Consider the following 27,070-nt stretch of genomic DNA (forward strand, 5'->3'; position numbering starts at 1 on the left):
TTGGACTGTGAGGAAAGCTGAGTGCCAAAGAATTGATGCTTTTGAACTGTGGTGTTGGAGAACTCTCGAGGGTCCCTTGGACTGCAAGGAAATCCAACCAGTCCATCGTAAGGGAGATCAGTCCTGGGTGTTCACTGAAAGGACTGATGTTGAAGCTGAAACTCCAATACTTTGACCACCTGATGCGAAGAGCTGACTCATTTGAGAAGACCCTGATGCTGCGAAAGATTGAGGGCAGGAGGAGAAGGGGACGACAGAGGATGAGATGGTTGGATGGCATCACCGACTCAATGGGCAAGGGTTTGGGTAGACTCCAGCAATTGGTGATGGATAGGGAAGCCTGGCATGCTATGGCTCATGGGGTCGCAAAGAGTCGGACATGACTGAGCGCCTGAACTGAACGGAACTGAATATGATGGTGCTTAGTAGTATATGATATAAACCTAATAAGCTGAGTTTCTACATAGGTTATATATATAGTTATATTGATAGTGAGCTAGGTGGTGGGGAAATTATTATAGAAGACAGGGAGATATGACAAAAGAGAAAAGGCAAAAACATTGCCAAGGGAGAACAGGGAGAAAGACTTGATGAAGTTGACCTTGGAAGCCAAGGGGTTCAAGTTTCCAAGTACAGCTAGAGATTACTGAATGACTTACAGAGGGAGTTGCATGATCTAATTTATGGTTGTAAATGATCACTATGATCATTCCAGCTGCTCCATGGAGACAGGCTGTACAAGTGCAGAAAAGACTTATAACATAGAAGACTGTTACAGATTACAGGAGTCCAGGGGAGAAATGAAGACATCTTAAATCAACAGTAGGTGGAGAGAAATGGCTAAGCTTGAGAGATATTTTGAATGCAGTCAATCAGACTTCTTGATAGGTTAATAGATTTGCTGGGGGCAGGCAGGTGGCAAGTGAAGGAGAGGTGAGAATCCAAGATGACACCAAGGCTAACTTGAATCTTTGCGTCAGCACTTTTGTGTAAAATGCCTTAGGCTGCTGTTCATATCTGTCTCTGCCAATTCTAACAACATATTATGGGAGCCAATTCTCCATGCATCTCTCACATTTCTGTCCATTTTATGAGTACTAACTGTGTTTTTTCTGGACTATCTTTTCAAAAGTATGTACAGCAAAAGCCTTCAAACAAAGACCATGCGACCCTCAGAAACAAAGTAGAGGTTTGCTTGCTATTTGATATAATAGTGATCATGTCTGCCACAGAGGGAAAAGTCAGACAGGTTTACTGCTCCCTATTAAATAAATTGGGTTTCCTAACCTCGTGGTTCCATCTTGTAATACAACCTGTGTGCCATAGTCACTCAGGGCTCAGAGAAGCGGTATAAATGCTGTACGCTGGATACTCCTATTTGAGTAACAAACAGTCCTTTTTCTCTGACCCAGGAGCCTCGTGTCTTCTGATAGCATTGATAGCATCCATGAAACTGTGGAAATCTCTCTTGTTAACTCGCAAGTAGAGTAAAACCTCAGATTCTTCCTAGTTCTTGGTATTTATCACCAGGAGAGTGAAGAAGTTTCTCTTCACTCCCATGGTAGACCTCTGCAGTTTTCTAATGAGTCATTTCCTCATTCTTATCACCTTCTCAGAAGCTTCAGTTACTCAGAAGTAGCAGCATCTTACTTACCAGACGTGTTGAGAGCTCCAAGGAAATCACAATAAATGTCATCTTTATTTTTAAAAGATTCATATCTAGATCAATGAGTACATGAGACAAGAATAGTTTTCAGGATTAGAAGCTTGATTCAGGAAAATGTCAACGTCAATTGATCTAAGAAAAAAAATCGAAAATTTTATTTGAGCCAAATTTGAGGATTATAACCTGGGAAGAGCGTCTCAGAAAGGTCTGAGAATTGTTGTTCCCTCCCATTAGAAGTCAAGACGGTTTATATGTGGGAATAGGAGGATGGCTGGAAGAATATCATTGACTTATATACACTACCATGTGTAAAAGAGTCAGCAAATGAGAACCTGTTTTATACAGCACAGGGAGCTCAGTTCGGTTATCTGTGATGACCTAGAATTGTGGGATGGGGATGGGGTGAGAGGGAAGTTCAAGAGCGAAAGAATATATTATACATATAGCTGATTCACTTTGTTGCACAGAAGAAGCTAATACAACTTTGTAAAACAATTATACTCTCCAATAAAAATAATTTTTAAAGAGATGTCAAGACATAGTTTATAGTTTTGTTTTTTTTTTAGACAGAAGGCTGTGCATCAAATGACGTATTATTGACAGCTCGCAAAATCCAGACATAAGTGCCATTGTGGTGGGTCATGTGACCCCCTTAAAACATCAGGAAGGCATGTTATATTTGGAGGAGTTGTTTTACTGATGTCAAGAGAAGTTGCTCTTTGGGGTTGAGCAGGTCTTCTTGTTTATGACAGAGGTTTGGTTGATGCATCATGCAAATACACAATAGCCAGTAGGAGGAGAGAAGAGACCAAAGGGCAAGAATTTTTATGTTTAATTTTTTTCCCATAAAATATGAACTTTATATCACAAAAACAATTTAGAATATTCTTTTTAAGCCAAAAAGATTTATCTGTAGCAATGTCTATGTAATGAGTTACAACAACTATTTTTCTTCCCATAATTAAAGGCAAGGGAATGTTTCCTAATTAGATGCACAATTAGATAGAATAAGGAATGTTGATGACCTAAAGAGACAGGGTGTAGCATAACCTGATAAATTAATTAAAATCAGGAGAATGAAGGTACATATTTAAAAAGTGGAAGGCAGTAATCATTTGTGTGGGGAAGAGAAGTGGGAGGAGCTTAAAGGCAGATAAATCTATAAAAGATGGGAGAGTATAAGTGAGAGATTAACATAGAATAAAAGCAAGGTCAGTTTTGTAGAGTAGAGTTCAGTGTGAATTTGAGGCAGTTATCCATCAGAATCCTTGTTGGAGTAATTGAGAGAATTTTTCAAGAGCTCTTGAGTGGAATCGTTAGGTCCTTAAGTGTGCTTAAAAATAAATGCTTTGCTCTTTAAGGTAATTATTTTGCTTGTTGGTACAGGTTCCTTACAAGGGCTATGGGAGTGCAGTTACCCAATCAGTTACAAGAGTGAAGGTCTAGATCTAAAGAAGTAAGAAGAACTTCTTAGACTGGTTTGGATACAGAATCCTACTTTTCAGTGAAGTGTTTTGTGGATTTTTCCATCTATGAAATGACCAGTGTCATTGGATGTTTCACTTTCAAATGATTGGAACTTACATAGCAATAGGTGCAAATATAAGGAAAATGAACATATGAAGGAAAAGGGACATCATATATATTATTACCCAGATGTAGTGCCTCTTTTTAGTGAGCTATCATCTATACCTTCTTCTTCTAGATTCTAACTTCCTGGCTCTTTAAAAGTATCCTCTGAGTTCTAATAATCTACACATCTGAATTTTTAAAATATTTATCTATCTATCTTGTTGTTATTGTTGTAGTTTAGTTGCTAAGTCATGTCTGACTCTTTTGCAATCTCATGGACTGTAGTCCACCAGGCTCCTCTGTCCATGGGATTTCTCAGGCAAGACTACTGGAGTGGGTTTCCACTTCCTTCTCCAGGGGATCTTCCCAACCCAGGGACTGAACCCATGTCTCCTGAATTGGTAGGTGAATTCTTCACCACTGAGCCACCAGGGAAATCCAATATCTGTCTATCTATTGAAACCTATTTTAAAAACATTCCAACCATGCCTTTCCACAAATATTGCCTGTTTGTGATATTTAAGGATACATACATTTCTATTTCAAATTCAAGCATGTCAAAAATATTAGAAAAGCCACTATTAGAGTCAAACCAGAGCAAGATATGAAGCAAAGGATTCACAGATGTATATTCCCTGAAGTTTTAACAAAGTTCACTTTGAGAATTTTTTTAATCTTTCTGAATGAAGTTAACCCACGTTTGTTCTGACCAAATTATAAAAATTTTGTCATACATTGTGATAAGTTTCTTGGAGAGAATTGATAAATTTTCCCTTAGTGGTGACATTAAATACAATCTTTTCAAATGCTATATTTCATTTAATAAGTTGTAGTAAGTACATGTCTTAATCTGTCCCAATTACTTATCTAGATTTCTTCTATCTGGTCATAGACTGTAAAACCTATACTAAGTGGAATTTTAAGGTGGTTCTCATGACCTTCAGACCCTGGTGTCACTCACACAGTTTTGTTACCTTAAAAGACAAAAAGAGATTATCTCAATGGACCTATTTAGTCAGAGAAGCTTTCCTAAAAGTAGAGATTTCTTTGAATAGGAGCACAAGAAGAATTCAAGAGATTGGACATACAAGGTCTATAGCCAGGATAGGGGAGGAAGAAAGTTTCCTCTGCCCTTTTAGATGCATCTGGCTGCCTTATCTGAGAGTTGATTCTTGTCCCTTTGCAGAAAGAATTCAGAGATGAAACAGGAGGTGAAGAAAGCAAAGCAAGAATTTATTTATGCTATGGTATGTTCTCAAGGGGAGAGTAAGCAGTCTCAGGTGAGAAGTTACCCTGAACTTTTTTGGCAAGCTGGTCATGCAGGGTATAAAAATGAAGAAATGGAATATTCATGGGGGGATAGGGGCCTTCGGGATCTTATTCCATGATTTTCATCCCAGCTCCAACTTCCCAAGAGGAGGAAGGATTTTTGTCCATATTTAGATTTGATTGGAAGTGTCCTGGCATCAATGCATGTTGGGTACTTCTTATCTGCAAGGCTAACTTTAATGTAATGAGAGCATATTAGTGAAAGATTACATTCTGAGATTCCTTTTCTGATCTTTCTTTGTCTTCCTCCAAAACGCTTGTCACCCCAAAATGTGTGGTTTCCTGTCAGTCTGGTGGTTCCTGCTTTTCTTTATCCACCCAAGGACCCACTTTGTTTACAAGATGTGTGGCTTAACATCATTTGGCCTGTGCTCCCATTTCTCTGTTTGTATAGAAATGCTTTCTTTAACAGCTGGTCTAAGCATTAAACTGGCATAAGACAGATTAACAGAGGAAAATCAAACTAAAGTTTAGTAACATCTGTTCTGTTGTTTAGTGGTTAAGTGATGCCCAACTCTTTTGTGACCCCCAAGGGATTTCCCAGGCAAGAATACCAGAGTGGGTTGCCCTTTCCTCCTCCAGAGGATCTTCCTGACCCAGGCATTGAATCAGTATTTCCCAAGTCTCTTGCATTGGCAGTTGGATTCTTTACCACTGTGCCACTTGGGAAGCCCTGGAAGAAACTCAGAAAAACTGAGTTACTGAACAAAATGGCCAAAACCCTCATTTTAAGTATGATCTTCAGCCTAAGACAAAAGAGAATGGTATGGGTAGGTGGTTTGAGACTTCAAAGGGGAGGAAGGCAATTCATGTGGAGATTAAAAGCAAATATCCGGTCTGGACCTACAGAGACAATAGGACAAAGAGTGGACTCTGATCTCTAAGCCCTGCTGGATTTCCCCTACAGCACTTCCCCTGTATTCTTTGCAAGAATACCTGGTGATAGCTCTATCGTGGGATCAAGCCCTTTACCTTAATTCTTTTAGGCAAGGGAGGTGGGGCGTATTAATAAGAAGAAACACTTCCTAAGTTGTCTTCTTCTTAAAAATATTCAGCTTAAATTAATCCTCATATCAGAGACACATTTTGGGGAGACACAAATGTTTAAGATGCTAAGTTTATAGTAATTTGTTATGCAACAATATAAAATTAATTCAGAACTAAAAGCCTAAATTATGAAGCTGTGATAATTCTTGTCAATATTATAGACAATATTGACAAAATAATCTTCTGATATTTATTTTTAAAGAATTTCCTTTTAAAGTGTAAGCTTCCAGGCAAGGTTTGAAGCACATTTTATTTCCTCTGTTCCTACACAGTTTATCTTACATTTTTCTGTTAGCTGTCAATTTTTTTTTTCTTTTTGAGTAAAACACTATTTAATGGTGTGTATCTTAGAAAACAACCAACCCTCGTGAATAAAGAGGATAGAATTTTCACCTATACCTTTATATGTGTCAGAAAGCATTCACTCTACCTTTATCTTTAACATTTTGCTTCTCTAGGATTTCCCAGAAAAGTTCATTAACGTTAAGCCTGTATGATACCTTGATAACAAATCAAGTAGCAGTTTTAACTACATACAACAGAAATGAGGCCAAGTAGCATAATGAAAAGGTCTGTCTGGTTGCCAGTTCTGGGTCTGCCAGTTGTTACCATAACCTTGAGCGGGTGTCTGAAACCTAATGATGTGTTTCCTTTTCTCTAAAAGCAAGAGAGAGAGCATCTATCTAACATAAGGTATTACAAAGGTATGATATTGTAGGTACTTTCTGGGGTACAATGAATGCTCAGTAAATTTTACATTTATTGTCACAAAAGAGCTACCCAAGGCTAATAGCCACTCAAATGCAATATACTTGGTTCTAGACAACACTTAAGAGTGTCTAAACCAGTCTTCTCTTATCTTTCCTCTTTTTGTAGATAACTTCCACCATTCCCCAAATTACCCAGACTCAAACCCTTAGAATAATCAGAAGCAAAGTTTTAGTTGAATATCTAATGTTTACAGGGACTCCCACATAGATCACTGGTAAAGAAACCAACTGCCAATTCAGGAGATGCAAAAAATGTGGGTTCCATCCCAGGGTTGGGAAGATAACCTGGAGGAGGAAGTGGGAACCCACTGCAGTACTCTTGCTTGAAAAATTCCATGGACAGAGGAAGCTGGCAGACTACAGCCCATGGGGTCACAAAGAGTAAGACACGGCTGAAGTGACAGCACACACACATGCGTGTACAGCTTGACCTCTGATTGATCCTTTATGTTTCAACTAGAACGAGCCATAAGAGAGATTCTTGTACATGGAGGATGGAGTTAAACGAGCAGTTGTTTATCCTCTACACACTGTCTCTGACCTGATGATTCATACCATTGGTGGCACAACTGGGGCTGTAACTGCTTCGTCTGCCCCTGGATCGTGCTTTGGCCTCTCTGACTCCTAGACCACATATGCATGGTCAGATTTATGACAAAAAGTCCCAGCTTCTACAGGAGACCCATTCCACCTGGGTCAGAGGCAAAGAGAACCGACACAGATTTCAGTCCCCTCTGGTAGGTCCCATCTTTTGCTTGTGACTAGCAGCTGGGTCTTTCTCCCTCCCACCTTACCTCCATCTTCCCTTCCTGATTTCCTGCCCATTGGATCTCAACCTGCAGTATCAAAGGCAATGGCCTGGCAGAGACAGGCTAGTAGCTCTCATGATTCTTATCATGCTGCAGAGACAGGGAGAATTGAACTCACCAGCAAGAGGCTGAATGAAAGGAAACATCAGATGAGCACAAAAATTAAAAGAATGTGTCTTAACTAACACACGAGATAGCAGTTTAGCTTCAGGAGTTTCAAAAGTGGGCAGTAAAAGGAAAGGAAGGGGAAAGTATGACACTTTATTCTGGATAGGGTAGGGCAAGAAGCTGGACAGTCTGGAAGAAGTGTATCCACCACAAATACCTCAAGCTTGGCACAGTGGCTGCTTGAATTAGAACAACAAATATGAGCCTGTAGGAACCCTTAAAAGGAAGAGGTTAGGAGGAACAAGGCTGATGTGGCAGATTTTAAGATGCTTCAGGAATGATACTCACTTGCCAACTTCAGCAATATTTTAGTTAGCCAGTTGACATTGTTGACCTTCTACCTCTCAGACATGTCTTCTCCTTTTCAACCAAAGAATTGTTTAAACCCTCTCTCTCTTCTACTGAGAAAATGCAAAGAATAACTATAAGCTGGCAGATAAGTAACTCAGAGATAACTTGTTATGTAGAAGAAATCAAATAGGCCAGACTAGAGACTTGATTGTAGGAGAGAAGGGGCAGAGGTTCAAAGCTGAAAGGAAAAATTCTGTGTCTCGGAAATGACCTGTGGTTGTAGGAGGGGCAAGAGAGGAATAGCAGGTTTTGCTCAAGATAGTGAAATTTCGGCCTGAGGGTAACATGGATCACTATAGTTCAAATGTCTTTGGTCAAAACCAAGTTCAGTCTGCTCTTGAGTCAAGAGTGCAGTTAAAGTCCTCCCACAATAAGGAGGGACTACAGGGAGAGAAGCAGACTTTTTAGTAAACAATGTTGACTTCTCCAAAATCTTACCAAAGTTAGAATAAATCAAATCTACCCTTATGAGACCTCAAATTAGTAATCACTCAGTCTAACTATTTTAAGTAAGAGGAGTGTGGCAGGCAAATTCTTGAATGAGCTGTATTTATCATTTTGTTGTCATTGTTGTTCAGTCGCTAAGTCATGTCCAACTATTTGTGACCCCATGGGTTTCTCATTTTAGTTGGTGTCATAAAAACACCTAGGAGATAAATCTTCTTGAAGATTGCCAAGGCCGGGGTCTCAAACTGAAGCCATGAAGCTGATGGAAAGATGGCAAATTAATAGTCATTGCAGTGGTGCTAAGCAGCTTGACTTGAGAAATAAATGCCTGCCTATGTTTACTGTCTTATCAGACACAAATGAAAACAACCAAACATATATTTGGCCTATGGAACATCTGTTTTCAAAGCTCTAGTATACCAATATCTGCACTGAAATATCCTGCCAATTAAATTATTTTTTAATAAAATGGGCAAGCAACAGGTTACCATTGTACATAAAAAGATAATAAAAAGTTCCATGGGGCATCCGCTATCAAGTTGTTAGTTGACTATAAATAAATAACTAAAATCTTCTTTATTCTATTTTGAGCTTAAGGGCAAAGTAGTTTCACTGAATTCATGAGGGCATTGCAGCATAGGCACATCATTTTTGGATAGCTCCTTAACTTGGGTGCTTGTTATTCTACAATGAGATCAAAACTAGTAAATCACAGTACTACTCTACTATTAAGATGAATACCTGTTGGCTATTTATGACCCTAAGGGTACAGAAGAAACTTAACAGCTGACATTAATGCTGAGATGATAAGAGTCATATCCAGTATGTTTCCTTGAGAGAATATTATCAAGATATCAGGATTTGTCAGAGTGTATATACATATAGATAGATACAGATACAGATAGATAGATATAACACTTTTTGAACTACAACTCATATATCATAAAATTTATCCTTTTACACTTTACAATTCAATTTTTAGTATAGTCACAAAGTTATGTGACATCACCACTATTTAATTCCAGAATGTTTTCATCACCACAGGTAAGTGAATTGACTAAGAAATTGATGTGAACATTAACCAAAAACTCAATCAATAGAATCTAAAAAGAGACATTTGAGGAAAGTGAAAGAGGAGAGTGAAAAAGCTGGCTTAAAACTCAACATTCAAAAAACTAAGACCATGGCATCTGGTCCCATCACTTCATGGCAAATAGATGGGGCAACAGTGACAGACTTTATTTTCTTGGGCTCCAAAATCATGGGCTGCAGATGGTGACTGCAACCGTGAAATTAAAAGATGCTTGCTCCTTGGAATAAAAACTATGACCAACCTAGACAGCATATTAAAAAGCAGAGACATTACTTGGCCAACAAAGATCGGTCTAGACAAAGCTATGGTTTTTCCAGTAGTCATGTATGGAGTTGGACCATAAAAGAAAGCTGAGTGTTGAGGTATTACAAAGAGTCGGACACAACTGAGTGACTGAACTGAAATAAATCCAGTGATTAACTGAATGCAACAAACAGAAGGTTCTGCTGTCTATATCAGGAAATGATTAAAAATCTCCTGAGTACCAATATAATCTAGTGAATTGTGAAAGTGAAAGTTGCTCAGTCATGTAGAACTCTTTGGTACCCCATGACTGTAGCCTACCAGGCTCCTCTGTCCACAGAATTCTCCAGGCAAGAATACTGGAGGGGGTAGCTGTTCCTTTCTCCAGAGGATCTTCCCAATTCAGGGATCGAACCCAGATCTCTCACATTGCAGAAGACTCTTTACCATCTGAGCCACCAGGGAAGACCAAGAATACTGGAGTGGATTAACTTGTCCCTTCTCCAGCAGATCTTCCTGACCCAGGAATTGAACTGGGGTTCCTATATTGCAGGCGGATTCTTTATCAGCTGAGCTACCAGGTAATTGTAGCTTCTTAATATTTAATATCATTTGCTATAATGATTAGATCAGACATGAAGATTTTAAATAACAAAAATCACATTCATAGCCCCCTGGTCCAAAGGGTAGAGGTTATGGTGACAATTCCTGTGGACTCTGATTTGCTAGCTGTTGAACTCAAGCTGTGTCTAAAAGATACCAGAACACCCAGTAGAAAAGTTAAAATTTCATATCTAGAGAGACTTTTTTTTCATGAATTGGGGTTTGTTTTGCATTATATTGTGATGAATATATATCCCTGATGTCTCAAGTATATATGGACTCAGATCAGCAACTCACTTGAAAACAGCATTTACTATACATTTTGTGCTCACTCAGTATGTCTGACTCTTTGTGACCCCATGGACTGTAGTCTGCCAGACTCTTCTGTCCATGGGATTCTCCAAGCAAGAATACTGGTGTGAAATGCCTTTCCTCCTCCAGGGGATCTTCCTGACCCAGGGATCGAATCCACGTCTCTCTTGCATCTCCTGCATTGGCAGGCAGGTTCTTTACCACTGGTGCCACCTGGGAAGCCCTACTACAGATTAACAAGTCACCCTAAATGTCTACTCCTAAGTGATGGTGGTCTTAAAAGAAGAAAAGGAACCAGTGGGTGGAAGCTTCTTTTAAGACCAGAAGTGGATGAAATGAGAGTCCCTGAAAGTTGGCAAAGCAGCTCAGGTTATAGGGAATTACCAATCAAAAATGAGAAGGGTTGACCTCTCTGAACTTTAAGGACTTTCCCTCTCTCTTCTTCAAAAATCTACCCTGAGGGCATCCCTGGTGGTCTAGTGGTTAAGAATTGACCTGCCAGTACAGGGGACACAGGTTTGACCCCTAGTCCAGGAAGAGTCCACGTGCTGTGGGACAACTAAGCCTAAGTGCTGCAAGTACTGAGCCCACAAGTCCTAGAGCCTGAGCTCTGCAACAAAAGAAGCCACTGCAATGAGAAGCCTATGTGACTCAGTGAAGAGTGGTCCCAGCTCACCACAGCTAGAGAAATTCCACACACAGCAACAGAGACCCAGAGCAGCCAAAAATAAACAAATAAAAATTATTTTGAAAGATCAAGCCTGGAATATTTTCTTTCCTTTATGCTCACATTACAATATCACTCCTCATTACTCAGTCACATTGACCACTCTTTCTAAAGTCCACCGTCGTAACATAGCAAGTTTCACTTTTTAGTATTGTATGTGATCTCACTACCCTTTCCTATGAGAACTTCCTTGGTGGCTCAAGCAGTAAAGAATCTGTCTGCAATACAGGAGACCCAGGTTCAATTCCTGGGCCAGGAAGCCTCCCCCTGGAGAAGGGAATGGCAACCCACCCCGGTATTCTTGCCTAGAGAATTCCATGGACAGAGGGGCCTGGTGGACTACAGTCCATGGGGTCGCTAAGAGGCAGACACAACTGAGCAACTAACACTTTCAACCTTCCCTATGGTCATATATAGGATGCCCAACCTGTTCTTCATTTGCATAGGCCACAGACTTTGCAGTTATTCTTGACTCCTCTCATTTGTGTTCTACACCCAACCTGAGAACTTTCTGCTGCTTGATCTTCAGAAGAGAAGCTGACCACCTTGTCTCACTTTCACTGCTACCAGCCAGGTCTAGCCTTGTCCTCATTTCTTGCCTTCCAAGTGTTTCATAATAGGTATAACCTCAGCCTTAGTATTTTCTTAAAATAGCAACAGAGTGATTCTATTACATTGCAAGTTCAAATATTCTCAATCTATGTAAGCTTATGTTTGCTCCAAATTTCTCTAGGACCTTTGCATCTCATTCAGTGAAAAAGCCAAAATATCCTAATGGTGGCCCATTAGATCTTACTTGATCTGCTCCTCCAACCACTACTTCCCTAGTCATTTTCACCCCTAGTTTCCCATTTGGTCTCTCAACTCCAGCCTCATGGTTCTTCTTGCTATATATTGAATTCATAGCATGTCCTTGCCTCCAGGCATTTGAGCAATCAATTCTCTCTTCCTTGAATATTCTGCTCCAAGATACCCACATGACTCACACCCCTTTTTCCTTTGGAAGTCCCTCAGTCATGTCCTACTGTTTGTGACCCCATGGACTATACAGTCCTTGAAATTCTCCAGGCCAGAATATTGGAGTGGGTAGCCTTTCCTTTCTCCAAGGGATCTTCCCAAGCCAGGAATCTAACCAGAGTCTCCTGCATTGCAACTGGATTTTTTACCAACTGAGCTATGACTCTGCCTGTCCTCTGTAGCCCTTCTCCCCAAAACAATACTATCCTGTTCCCTTGTAGCCATGTTCCACAGAGTTAGAACTCTGAGTTGGAACTCATCCCCACCCCCAATACACACACAAAATGTGTTCAGATGCACAAACTGATGATGCCATACACACGGCAAGAGGGTAGAAAGAGTTTACTACATAATGAAGCTCTGGGAATAACCAATCCAGTTTGCTAAGCAGGTCAAAAGTGGCAGGAGAGAACAGGGAAGGGAGAAAGGTTGAATTTCATTATGGTAGTTAGGGGATGTTCTGCCCAAAGATTTATGTTCTGCTGAAAGATTTACTTTCTGTTTTAGGTTCAGAGGATTCCCTGACAAAATAACTACTCTATACTTAATAAAGCAATAAATAAGGAAATTTATTGCATTAATAGTAAGTTGCAGTATGATGACAAACAATACAGTAAAAAACAAATGTTTATACATCACTACTGGGGAAGTGCCTACATCCAGATCCAAGCAGTGCTGGGAAGTCCCTGAAACTGTGGGGCTCAGTCGGGAAGGTCCGGGTCAGTGAGGACCTCCAGCCTGCAGGTTGATAATTATCACTTGGCGTGCAAATGCATGACTCTGGCTCTCATGTTAAATGCTTGTATTTCTGGTTGTAAGTTTCAGAATGCTGGCTGATCCCAGAGAACTGCCCAGATGCCCAGGGTCCAGGAAGCTTCATGACTCACTCCCTTCCTAACCTGTTGGTCCTCAAGACTTACTTACATCCTTTCTGCTGGTTGGCAGTTTGACTTGTAATTCCCTTCAGGGTCTCTCTTCAGTCAAAGGCCTATTGTGGCTTCTGAAGCTTGAACAAGACAATTTCTATTAACTTCCCCAACAGGAGGTGAGGCTCCAGCGAACACTCCTGCATGCAGGCATGTACGGGGATGTGCAAGATTAACTTCCTGCCAAGGAAAAGTGAGGCCACCCAGGTTTTCTTACCAGCTCAGATGTGGGACTTAAGATAAGCGTTTTATGATGGGTTTGAAGACTGTTAGCAGTCAAACATGAAAAATGGATCCAGGTGTTTTATTTTATACTTTTACCTGCTCTACTTTGTCCTTCTGTCATTATCATCTAATATGCCATTAGTTTTACACATTTTATTTTATTGCATTCTAGATAGAAGTTTGATTTATAAACAAGGATATGTTTCTCTTTGATTTATCATGCTTCCCAATTTCTAGAAGAGGGTTTGGCATGCAATAAGAACTCAATATTTGTTATAAGAATAAATTTGTTTTTGTTTTTCTGCATAACAAGTATCCTGCACATAATATGAATTAAATGTTGTTGAATGGATGAATAAAATACATTGAATGAATTGACAGGCTCTCTGCCAAATGAACAAAAAAGAAAACTCCTACAGTTATGTTTTTATTGTCTTTGAGGATATTAACCTACAAATTATAGGAATTATGATGTCCTATAGAATAGAATAACAATATTAACACTACTTTTCTTTTTTTAAAAAACTCATCCAATACCCAGCTCCTCAGATATTCTTTGAACCAGCTTTGAACAATCCTGCTAGTTACCTAATTTATGAATAAAATAATTTTGGACACATACTCATTTTTTACTTCTATGAGAGTGATGTTCACTTTCTAACTTTCAAAAATTAAACTTTGACTCACCATTTGAATAAAAAAATAATAATTGTAGAGGGAAAAAAAATGCCTTGGCCACCAGCCAGAGTAGGTAATTTGAAACTGGCTTTTTCAAGGAGAGAGTGTTGAAGATTCCAAGGCAGTCATAAAATCTCAGAATGCCATCCACAAGTCCTAGAATTTAAATGCAATAGTCCATGGCTGGATGTTAGCTAATGTAAAGAAGTTCTATCATTTCAATAGCCATAAAAATGCATTTTCAATGAACTCTTGGTATTTGACAAATAATATCATTTAGCTGCCTGTGCTAGAGAGGTTTGACTTTCAAATCATAATACCAGCACTTTATAACAATAGATATCTCTTATGCTTCTTTTCCTTTAGCAAATTCTCTGAAAGAAGTTTAGTCTCACAAATACACGCCATATATCAGTCTAGGCCATGGTAGAATCAGACAGGTAATAGAGGTAAGTAATAAATTAAAGAAAGTAATAATCTGAGGTAGGGAATACTGTGGAGCTGGTAGAAACTGTGTTACACCTAAGTAAACTCTGTGTATATTATTAGATCTTCCCTTTGATGGGACTAGCCACACATATTGTCAGGATATCAATCAATCTCCATCAAAATAACTTTTGAAAAAAAACCAGACAGGACCTCATCTGAATCTCATATTCAGTTATATCAGTGTTTTGAAGGTTCTCCAGACCATATTTTAAAAATTTTTATTGGCATATAGCTAATTTACAATGTGTTAATTTCAGGTATACAACAAAGTGAATGAGTCATACCTATATCTACTCTTTCTAAGATTTTTTTTTCCTATATAGGTCATTACATAGCATTGGATAGATTTCCTTGCACTATATCAGTTCAGTTCAGTTGAGTCGCTCAGTCGTGTCCAACTCCTTGTGACCCCATAGACTGCAGTACGCCAGGCTTCCCTGTCCATCACCAACTCCCAGAACTTCCTTAAACTCATGTCCACTTAGTTAGTGATGCCATCAAACCATCTCATCCTCTGTCACCCCCTTCTCCTCCTGCGTTCGATCTTTCCCAGCATCAAGGTCTTTTCTAATGAGTCAGTTCTTCCCATAAGGTGGCCAAAGTATTGGAGTTTCAGGCTCAGCATCAGTCTTTCCAATGAATATTCGGGACTGATCTCCTTTAAGATGGACTGGTTTGATCTCCTTGCTGTCCAAGGGACTCTCAAGAGTCTTCTCCAACACCACAGTTCAAAAGCATCAATTCTTCGGCGCTCATCTATCTTCATAGTCCATCTCTCACATCCATACATGACTACTGGAAAAACCATACCTTTGACTTAGATGGATCTTTGTCAGCAAAGTAATGTCTCTGCTTTTTAATATGCTGTCTGTATTGGTCATAGCTTTTCTTCCAAGGAGCAAGTGTCTTTTAATTTCATGGCTGCAGTCACCATCTGCTGTGATTTTGGAGCCCAAGAAAATAGCCTGTCCCTGTTTCTACTGGAAAAGGTCAGTTTTCATTCCAATCCCAAAGAAAGGCAATGCCAAAGAATATTCAAACCACTGCACAAGTGCACTCATCTCACATGCTAGTAAGATAATGCTCAAAATTCTCCAAGCCAGGCTTCAGCAATATATGAACCATGAACTTCCAGATGTTCAAGCTGGTTTTAGAAAAGGCAGAGGAACCAGAGATCAAATTGCCAACATCTGCTGGATCATCAAAAAAGCAAGAGAGTTCCAGAAAAACAACTATTTCTGCTTTATTGACTATGCCAAAGCCTTTGACTGTGTGGATCACAATACACTGTAGAGAATTCTGAAAGAGATGGGAATGTCAGACCACCTGACCTGCCTCTTGAGAAACCAGTATGCAAGTCAGGAAACAACAGTTAGAACTGGACATGGAACAACAGACTGGTTCCAAATCAGGAAAGGAGTACATCAAGGCTGTATATTGTCACCTTGTTTATTTAACTTACATGCAGAGTACATCATGAGAAATGCTGGGCTGGATGAAACACAAGCTGGAATCAAGATTTCTGGGAGAAATAACCTCACATATGCAGATGACACCACCTTTATGGCAGAAAGTGAAGAAGAACTAAACAGCCTCTTGATGAAAGTGAAAGAGGAGAGTGAAAAAATTGGCTTAAAGCTCAACATTAAGAACACTAAGATCATGGCATCTGGTCCCAGCACTTCATGGCAAAAAGATGGGGAAACAGTGGAAACAGTGGCTGACTTTACTTTTCTGGGCTCCAAAATCACTGAAGATGGTGATTGCAGCCACGAAATTAAAAGACGCTTATTCCTTGGAAGGAAAGTTATGACCAACTTAGACAGCATATTAAAAAGTGGAGACATTACTTTGCCAACAAAGGTCTGTCTAGTCAAGGCTATGGTTTTTCTAGTGGTCATGTATGGATGTGAGGGTTGGACTGTGAAGAAAACTGAGCACTGAAGAATTGATGCTTTTGGGCTGTGGTGTTAGAGAAGACTCTTGAGAATCCCTTGGACTTCAAGGAAATCCACCAGTCCATCCTAAAGGAGATCAGACCTGGGTGTTCATTGGAAGGACTGATGTTGAAGCTGAAACTCCAACACTTTGTCCACCTGATGTGAAGAGCTGATTCATTCGAGAAGGCCCTAATGCTGGGAAAGATTGAGGGCATGAGGAGAAGGGGACGACAAAGGATGAGATGGCTGGATGGCATCACCGACTCGATGGACATGGGTTTCACTCTCCTCTTTCATTTCCATCAAGAGGCTCTTTAGTTCTTATTCACTTTCTGATGTAAGGGTGGGGTCATCTGCGTATCTGAGTTTACTGATATTTCTCCCGGCAATCTTGATTCCAGGTTGCATTTCATCCAACCCAGCATTTCTCTTGATATACTCTGCATATAAGTTCAATATGCAGGGTTAAATATATATCTTTGGTGTACTCCTTTCTGGATTTGGAACCAGTCAATTTTTCCATGTCCAGTTCTAATGGTTGCTTCTTGACCTGCATACAGATTTCTCAGGAGGCAGAAAAGATGGTCTGGTATTCCTATCTCTTGAAGAATTTTCCACATTTTGTTGTGATATACACAGTCACAGGCTTTGGCGTAGTCAATAAAGCAGAAGTAGATGTTTTTCTGGAAATTGTTTTTTCTTTGATCCAACGGATGTTGGCAATTTGATCACTTGTTCCTCTACCTTTTTTTAAATCCAACTTGAACAACTGAAATTTCTCAGTTCATGTACCATTGAAGCTTGGCTCGTGCTATATGGTACGTCCATATTAGTTATCTATTTTATATATAGTAGCATCTATGTGTCAATCCTAATCTTCCAGTTTCTCCCTCCCCCCTTACCCCTGGTACATGTTGAAATGAAATGTTTGATTTTCTCATTAAATGCAGTTGGGAGTAAGGAAATGGCAACCCATTCCAGTACTCTTGCCTAGAAATTTCCATGGATGGAGGAGCCTGGTGAGCTATAGTCCAAAGAGTCACAAAGGGTCACAAAGAGTCCAAAGGGGTCACAAAGAGTTGGACACGACTGAGCAACTTCACTTCACTTCAGTTCACTTGAAACATCAGTCAGTTTCAGAAGTTCAGGCAACTACAAAGCTGAAAATCACCCACTCCCACTCCGTCTCTCTGCACCATATTTCTCATCTTTTCTTCCACTCTAACCTGCTTTTCCCTAGAAGGTGATTTTGAGGTTTAAGATGAAGTCTATAACTCATTCTATATTTATAAAAACTTAATTATGGTCCTTCATACCTGATTGCTATTAATAATAAGCCTTTATATGCTCCCTGCCCTGAGGCTGCTAAATAATCATTCCATTATCAATTTCATTCTAAAATAAATCCTAGATATGATTGCAGGGTGGTTGAGATATCCTAAGTCCATATAAAATGGAGTGGATTTGAAATTGGGACTTTTTATGACTTTCTGCTCCCCATGTGCCTACAATGATTTTAAACTAATTGTTATGGCTCTATCTTATTCAGTAGCCACCATTTCACTAAACCATTAATTTCATACAAGAGGATGGGCATAAAATAATGTATTGCTTTTTGATTTTTCATGTGTTCTTTCTATGAGAAAATTTCCAGTTTAAAAAAAAATGTTAGATAAGGGACTATGTTCTCTGGGGTGCAAAATTATAAAGAAACAATCGATGGGTAAAAAGTAAAAGCAATAATCAGTGACTATAAGATTGTTGAACAAAGTATTCTCACTCCTATCTGCCTAATATTGAACTTGGGGCTTTATTCAACTTCACACAATTTGGGAATAACTTTACATTTTAGGAATCAGGAATCCAGATGTGTGAGTATGTAAAAGTCTTCAGTTAATGTTTTTCAAATTGCCTCTCTTAGGGAATAATTGTCAAATAAAAGACATTACAGTCAAAGCAGCATGGGTTAGTATTGTAACTTCCTCAGTTTATTCAATTAGATAAGAAGTACACAAAATGACTACAGTCCTATTTAACAGTTGTACAGACTCTAAACTATAGAGGTTAGAGAATATGATTTACTCATGAAAAATTCAATGTACAAAATAGTAGCATTATTACTGGAATTTTCCCAAAAAATGCAAGAATATCATATAAGTTTTATTTAGAACAAAACATTTCTTTTGTTCATTTGAAATATGCTTATTTTTACAGTTATCTGGCTCAAATAAAGAGAGATTTACATGTCTTCTTATTTTTAGACTTACCTTGTCATGGATTTCTTTGATAACATCTTTCTTAGAGTTGTTGTCTTTTGCCTCTAGAAAAGTGTTCTTGTATTGTAGTGTTGTACTGATTTCATTTCTTTAATGAATGACAAATTCCTCCATCCACCCAATTAGAAAGCATCTTTCCTTTTTCCCAGAGAGAACTCAAAAAAGGAAATGGCTTTTTCATTGGTTTCTCCCATAGTGCAACATCCCAAATATGCCAGAGAGAAATGCAAGCTATTTATGAGAGCCTGTCATGTTTGAAAAATGAGCCTTTGCCTTAGTAACTCAGAATAAGGGATTTGTCACCTACCACTGCTCTTTTATCATGGTGTTTTTGTATCATTCATCTTGTTGCTTGTCAATAGCTTTTTAAAATAGAGTCCTTCTAATTATCAAATGACAACTACAGTTTTAATTGAGTGTGGAGGAGCTGTTGAAAGTCTGATACTATATATAAATGGGTTGAACTATTCCTAAAGGATCCATATTAGCTCTATTTTCTACAGACAAAATTCTGCGTGTGAATTTTGAGCATTAAGTGCAGTCAGAAGCAAGTTACCTTAATAAGTGATAGTAACATTTCTACTTACCTACTTCAAATCAAGGGTGTATTGAGAGCTAGGCTAATGGAAAGGCTAATTATCAACAAGGAACTAAATTATTAAATCAACTTTGGTTGATGAACAATATCTCTCAGTAAATGACTAAATCTAGACCCATAAGAGAGCTAAAGCCCTGGAAAAATAAAGCCAGCTCCACCAGCTGTTGGCTGTATGATCTTGGGTGTGCTGCATACTCAAGCAAAACTTTTCTGCCTCGAATGCCATGCGAATTCTTTGAATAGTTGGTACCACATCATAATCATGCATAAGTCTATTTTGAGAAAATGCAGAATTTGAGAGTTCAAGGGTTCTTACGAGTGAAGTGAAAGCCCCTATGACTGATTCTTCTCCTTGATTCTCTGTCCTCACCACTCAGTCCTTCACACATATACTTAGATCATCCATCCTAAGTACCCTAAATCATTTATTCTTGATGTTTATTACAGTTTTAACAGACACATTGCTATCAAGTGTATATCATAATGATTTAGCATATGTCTACATTGTGAAAAGATTCCTCAATTCAGTTCAGTATCTCAGTCATGTCCTATTCTTTGCAACCCCATGAACTGCAGCGCCAACTCCCGAAGCTTGCTCAAACTCATGTCCATAGAGTCAGTGATGTCATCCAACCGTCTTATCCTCTGTCATCCCCTTCTCCTCCTGTCTTCCATCTTTCCTGGCATATTTGAAAGCTTCCCTGATAGTTCAGTTGGTAAAGAGTCCACCTGCAATGCAGGAGATCCCAGGTAGATTCCTGGGTCGGGAAGATCCCCTGGGGAAGGGATAGGCTACCACTCCAGCATTCTTAGGTTTTGCTTGTGGCTCAGCTGGTAGGGAATCCGCCTTCAATGTGGAAGACCTGAGTTCAATCCCTGAGTTGGGAAAAATCCCCTGGAGAAGGGAAAGAGTACCCGCTCCAGTATTCTGGCCTGGAGAATTCCATGGACTATACAGTCCATGGGGTCTCAGAGTCCCACACAACTGAGCGACTTTCACTTTCAAAAAGATTCCTGCCATCTAGTTAATTAACATATCCAGCCTCACATGTTGCAAAGAGTTGGACATGACAGTGATTGAACAACAATAACCTCACACATTTTTCTTTTTGTGTGTGAAAGTGAAAGTCACTCAGTCACGTCTGACTCTTTGCAACCCCATGGACTGTAACCTGCCAGGCTCCTCTGTTCATGGAATACTCCAGGCCAGAACAGTGGAGTGGGTAGCCATTCTCTTCTCCAGGGGATTTTCCCAATGCAGGGATCGAACCTAAGTCTCCCGCATTGCAGGCGTATTCTTTACTGTCTAAGCCAATTTTAAGTTCTACTCTCTTAACAAAATTTGATTATACAATGTTATAAACAATAATCACTATGTTTTACATTAGATCCTGGATCTTATTGATATTATAGCTGAAGACTCAACATATTGCTTTCCATAGAGATTATACCAATTTACATTTCTACCAATAGTGCACAAGACTCTTCACATCCTCACCAACATTTGTCATTTGTTTTCATTTTAATGACAGTCATTCTAACATGTGTGAGGTATCTCACTGCAGTTTTCATTTATGCTTTTCTGATGTTGATGTACCTTTCCACATACCCCTTTTTCATTTGTATGCCTTCTTTGGAAAAATGTCTATTCAGGTTGTCTGCCCACTTTCCAATCTTTTTTTTTTTTTTTTTATGTTGGGTTTTGCTTTGGTTTTTGTTTGTTTGGTTTTGCTTGTTTGGTTTTTGTTTGTTTGTTTGTTTGTTTGGTTGGTTGGGTTTTTTTGGCAATGAGTTTTATAAGACCTTTAAATATTTTGGATACTAACCCCTTAATAGGCTTATGTTTGCAAATATCAGAATAGAGAGTCAGGAAATTCACACCTATATGGTCAATTAATCTACAAAATAAGAGACAGAAATTTGCATCAAGGAAAAGGCAGTCTCTTCACTAAGTGGAGCTGGAAAAACTGGACAGCTACATATAAAAGAATGAAATTAGAACTGTCAGAGCCTCTGCCCATTTTTTAATCAGATTGTTTGGGTTTCTTTGCTTTTGAGATATATGAGTAGTTCACATATTTGAGACAATAATCCCTTATCACATATATGATTTGCAAATGTTTCTCCTCCCTTCTGTAGGTTGCCTTTACATTTTGTTGATGGTTTACTTTGCTGTGCAGAAGATTTTCAGTTTTATATAGTCCCACTGTTTATTTTTGCTTTCGTTGCCTTAGCTTTTCTTGTCAAATTCCAAAAGTCTTTGCCAAGATCTATGTCAAGGAGCTTACTCTCTATGTTTCCTTCTCAGAGTTTCATGGTTTCAGGTCTTCTGTTCAAGTCTAAATTAACTTTAAGTTGATTTTTGTATATGGTGCAAGATAGGGATTTGTGCTATTGTTCGGTCCCTAAGTCATGTCTGATTCTTAGCAATCCCATGGACTGCAGGATATCAGCCTTCCCTGCCCTTCACCATTTCCTGGAGTTTGCTCAAACTAATATACATTGAGTCATGAATGCTACCTAACCATCTCATCCTCTGCCAACCTCTTCTTTTGCCTTCAATCTTTCCTAGCATCAGGGACTTTTCCAGCCAGTCAGTTCTTCACATCAGGTAGCCAAAGTATTAGAGCTTCAGCCCTTCCAATGAATACTAAGGATTGATCTCCTTTAGGATTGACTGGTTTGACCTCTTGCAGTCCAAGAGACTCTCAAGAGTCTTTTCCACAACCACCATTTGAAAACATCGATTCTTTGGTGCTCAGCCTTCTTTACAGTCCAACTCTCACATCTGTAAATGACTACTGAAAAAACCATAGCTTTGATTGTATGGACCTTTGTCAGGAAAGTGATGCTCTGCTTTTTAATATGCTTTCTAGGCTTGTCACAGTTTTCCTTCCAAGGAGCAAGTGTCTTTAAATTTCATGGTTAGTCATCATCTGCAGTGATTTTGGATCCCAAGAAAATGAAGTCTGTAACTGCTTCCACTTTTTCCCCTTCTATTTGTCATGAAGTGATAGGACCAGATGCCATGACATTAGTTTGTTTCATGTTGAGTTTTAAGACAGCTTTTTTTTTTTACTTTTCTCTTTCACCTTCATCAAAAAACTTTTAGTTCCTCTTCACTTTCTGCTATTATGGTGGTATGACCCGTATATCTGTGGTTGTTGATATTTCTCCTGGAAATCTTGATTCCAGCTGTGATAAGAATCTGATTTCATTCTTTTGCATGTGGTTGTCCAGTGTTCCCAACACCAATTATTTCTATTCTATGTTCTTGGCTCCAACAAACTTTTTTAAAATTTAGAATTTTTTTAAATAATGAAATTATTTTAGACTTACAGTTAATAATCTTTATTAATTAATAATAATAATAATCTTTTAACCATTAAAACAGATCTTTTGCTCCTATGAAGAACTTCCATGTCTTGCTTGGTAAACAGTCTAAGGAAAAGAACTCAAAATTATGATGATAAGAATAGCAACAAGTAGATATACACATTTAATTTAAATTTTATAAGGCATAAAAATTATGCCTCATAATTCAGGAGAATTACTGAGTCTATTTGATGTAATAAATGGTTAAGTCAAGGCTTTCAGTTCAGTCAGTTCAGTCACTCAGTCATGTCTGACTCTTTGTGACCCCGTGGACTGCAGCACACCAGGCCTCTCTGTCCATCACCAACTCCCAGAGCTTACTCAAACTCATGCCCATTGAGTCAGTGATGCCATCTAACCATCTCATCCTCTGTCATCCTCTTATTCTCTCGCCTTCAATCTTTCCCAGAATTAGGGTCTTTTCAAATGAGTCAGCTCTTCACATCAGAAGGCCAACGTACTGGAGTTTCAGCTTCAACATCAGTCCTTCCAATGAACATTCAGGACTGATTTCCTTTAGGATGGACTGGTTGAATCTCCTTGCAGTCCAAGGGATTCTCAAGAGTCTTCTCCAGCACCACAGTTCAAAACAGTCCATGGAATTCTCCAGGCCAGAATACTGGAGCAGCCCTTTCCCTTCTCCAGGGGATCTTCCCAATCCAGGGATTGAACCCAGGTCTCCCACATTGCAGGTGGATTCTTCACCAGCTGAGCCACAAGTGAAGCCCAAGAATACTGGAGCGGGTAGCCTATCCCTTCTCCAGGGGATCTTCCCTACCCAGGGATCCAACCACGGCCCCCCTAAATTGCACGTGGATTCTTTACCAACTGAGATATCAGGAAAGCCCATTACTATAAATTCTTGGGTTTTTTCAAGGCAGGAAAAGACAAAAACAAGAGTTTTTATTTTATGTTGGATATGGTTGATTAACAATGTTGTGCTAGTTTCAAGTATATAGCAAACTGTATTCAGTTATACTTAAAATACCAAGCTTATATACAGATTTATTTTTATTACATGTCTAGATAGAATATCATTTGAAGACAACCCATGTGAAGAAATACACACCCTTTCTTGCCTGTGCTGGAAACTCTTGGCATAAAAATCCAAGCTGTGATTCTTCTGTCCCTCTTCTAATGCTGCCTATTTCTTTTATGCATAAGGCCTCTACCAACTTCAAAAGAATTTAGATGAATCATTCAGAGAAACAGAGAAGAATGAAAATCAAGTCCGAGGACACTGAAGTAGTTACTGGAATAGTAAATTGAACAAAGAAGAGAGCTAAAACTTATCATTTCTTAGCAAAATTTAGGAAAATGAGGAAATGTGTGTTAGTAGGCGGTGTGAAATCTCAATTAATTTGCTCTTTTTAGTCTAGTAAAGACTAAAGGAAAGTTTACCTTTGCATTGTGCTTGGGAAAATCAACTAAACTAGCAAAAGGATAGAATGAACAAGACTGGAAGATATTCAAGGAAAAAATCTCTTTCAAGCACATCAATAACATTAAACTTTTCCTACAATAAATGTTCTGTACCAGTAACTAAAGAATCATACCAATGACCAGTCATGCTTATCTGCTGCTTTGATGTGTAAATCATGAATCAACCACCATCCTTTATTCATTAAAGCAAGTCCTCAACAAGGCAACAGTTTGTTGCCACATAATCCTGACCCCTTATCTATATAGTACGTAATTAAATTTTAAAATGATGTAACCTGAATATAAATTCTTTTAGTAGAGATCTTAATAGCAATGTAAAAATGTTTGTATGACCCTTAACAAATATGCTTTTTCTATCACCTAAATAATACATATAATTGCATAAACATTTAAAAGAATTAAAAACATAAATAAGAAAGGTAAAAAACTCACTTGAAACTATATATCCCTATGGTTCTAATGATAATCTTATAATAAATATGGCCTTCATATACAAGTCAATAATCTGTTATTCTGAAATTTAAAAAAAAATTTTTGTATAAACCATTTGTGACAAATCCTACTAAATCCTGACATAACTAGTATAGGCTCATCATTCTTTCCATTAATATAATATTTATATATTTCACAGAAAAAATTTTAATGTATTTGATTAGGGTAACATGATATTACATTTCTAAAATCTAAAACCTACAGAATTTTGAAACACAACTAGCCCCAGTGATTTCAGATAAGAGACCATGGAGCGATGTATGATCAGAAATATAATTTTATGTAATTGAATAGTATTATACCTGAGTCCTTTTACATCTTTTCCTATGGGTATAAATGCTAATCCTAGCTATTTGTAGCAAGTCTTATGTAGCATGATGTGTGTGTGCTGTTCTTAGTCGTGTCGACTCTTTGCGACCCCCGTACTATAGCCCACCAGGCTCCTCTGTCAGTGGGATTTTCCAGGCAAGAATACTGAAGCCGATTGCAGTTTCCTACTCCAGGGGATCGTCCCACCCCAAAGTTCAAACCTTCATCTCTTATCTCTCCTGCATTGGCAGGAAGATTCTTTACTAAAGTGCTACCTGGGAAGCTCCTTATCTAATATAGGTAAAATTTTTTAATGTAAGTTTTATTAAAGTATTTCTTCAGGATATATGCAAATCTAGTCATTGGCATTATTTTTGTCATTAATATACAATGGACAAAGAAAATATAATTCCAATATGTTTCCTCTATTAGAAAAGCATTTTAATTGCATTTCTGAATAAGCGTGTACAAAGCATTAATAAATTAGGAAAATCTTGTAGCAACCCAGCCATTCTTCAAATGAAAATCCAAGATTTCATAAAATACTTGATTATCTTTCCTTTCAAAGAAGTGGCTCAGATAAAAACAGGCAGGGTCTACAGTAATGATGACAAAAATAGGCCTGGCAGTTCAATCATCAGGTAATAATTATAAAACTTGAATAATATTCAAAGAGATAATTTGAAAGCAATAGAAAATTACCAAAGTAAGAAGAAACCTGAAAAGAGTATATAGCTGAAAGACACCTATTTCACTAAGAATTGTAGATTTATGGCTTTTTAGCCTGAAAGCACTCCTATTTCACCAGCCGTGACAGCAGAAAACTGCTGTCTTATACTTTGAAGTGGTAGATGATAAAGCTCAGAGTATCAGAGCAAATGAACAGAATGTTAAAGGAATATATCCTATAAGCCAGAAAACCTCAGAGGAGCTGAGGTCAAAAATCTGAATACAACTCTCCTCCACCCCTTCTCTCTCACCCTCCCCACCACATCCTGCCTTCTTTCTTGATGAATGTTAAAAGACTACACAATTGCACAGGAAATGCAGAATGCCCAGCAGAAAAGCAGAAGGAAAGCAGAGAATGTTCAATTGTTTAAACACAGACCCCCTCCTCATTATATTTGCAAGATTTTTCCAGTATCCAGCACAGTGCCTGCACTATAGTTCTTCAATGATTGTCTATAGAATGAGACCATCACCAGTGAATCTAGGAAGAGGAATTCTTCACTAAATACACAGTGGAACTTGTACCATGTTGTGTAGTCGTTCAGGTGTGTCCGACTTCTTATGACCCCCATGAACTATAGCCCACCAGACTCCTCTGTTCATGGGATTTTCCAAGCAAGAGTACTGGAATGGGTTGCCATTTCTTTCTCCAGGGAATCTTCTTGACCCAGGGATAAAATCAGCATCTCTTGCATTGGCAGAAGGATTCTTTACTGCTGAGTTGCATGGAAAGCCCCTGAAACTTTTACCAACAACGTTATAAATAGCAAGAGAAAAAAATCTGCATACACACACACACACATATATATCTAAATCACTTTGCTGTATATCTGAAACTAATACACTACTGTAAATAGAGTACATGTCAATTTAAAAATGTTAAAAATAAGTAAATGTGAATGATAATAAGTATATGAGAAACTAGTAATATGTACTTGAAAAAAATAACATATAGAATAATATATAGCATATAGAATTTTTTTGGATCCACAATATTAAGACAAATTATTGTCCCCTCCCAATCTTTTAATGCACTTCACTGACTTGTTAAAGGAATAAGGTCATTTGTTCTTAGAGAATTTCATAGCGTGAATTTGTCTATTTCCTTATGGTATATATATTTTTTTACTTGTTCCTTAGTTTTAATATTTTCTATAAATGAGAAATAAGTTCTGAATTAGATTCTAATACTATAAAATTTTAGCATAAGAGTTGCTATATACTTCATATTACATCGTATCAAGAGGAACATGTCTAGTTATCCTACTAAAATTAAGATAAATCAATAGTTTCATGTGGGCAAAGTCTGACTCCCTCATTATAAAATTTCCCATAATATTTCAGAAGTGGTGTTTCCATCCACAATCAAGGCTAATGCCAAAATCATGATTTTCTAAGTTAAGCCTTCCTTTAACATTTACTAGATGAAATTGTTC

Source organism: Muntiacus reevesi, chromosome 14 (genome assembly GCF_963930625.1).
Source record: "Muntiacus reevesi chromosome 14, mMunRee1.1, whole genome shotgun sequence".
NCBI classification, from domain to species: Eukaryota; Metazoa; Chordata; class Mammalia; order Artiodactyla; family Cervidae; genus Muntiacus; species Muntiacus reevesi.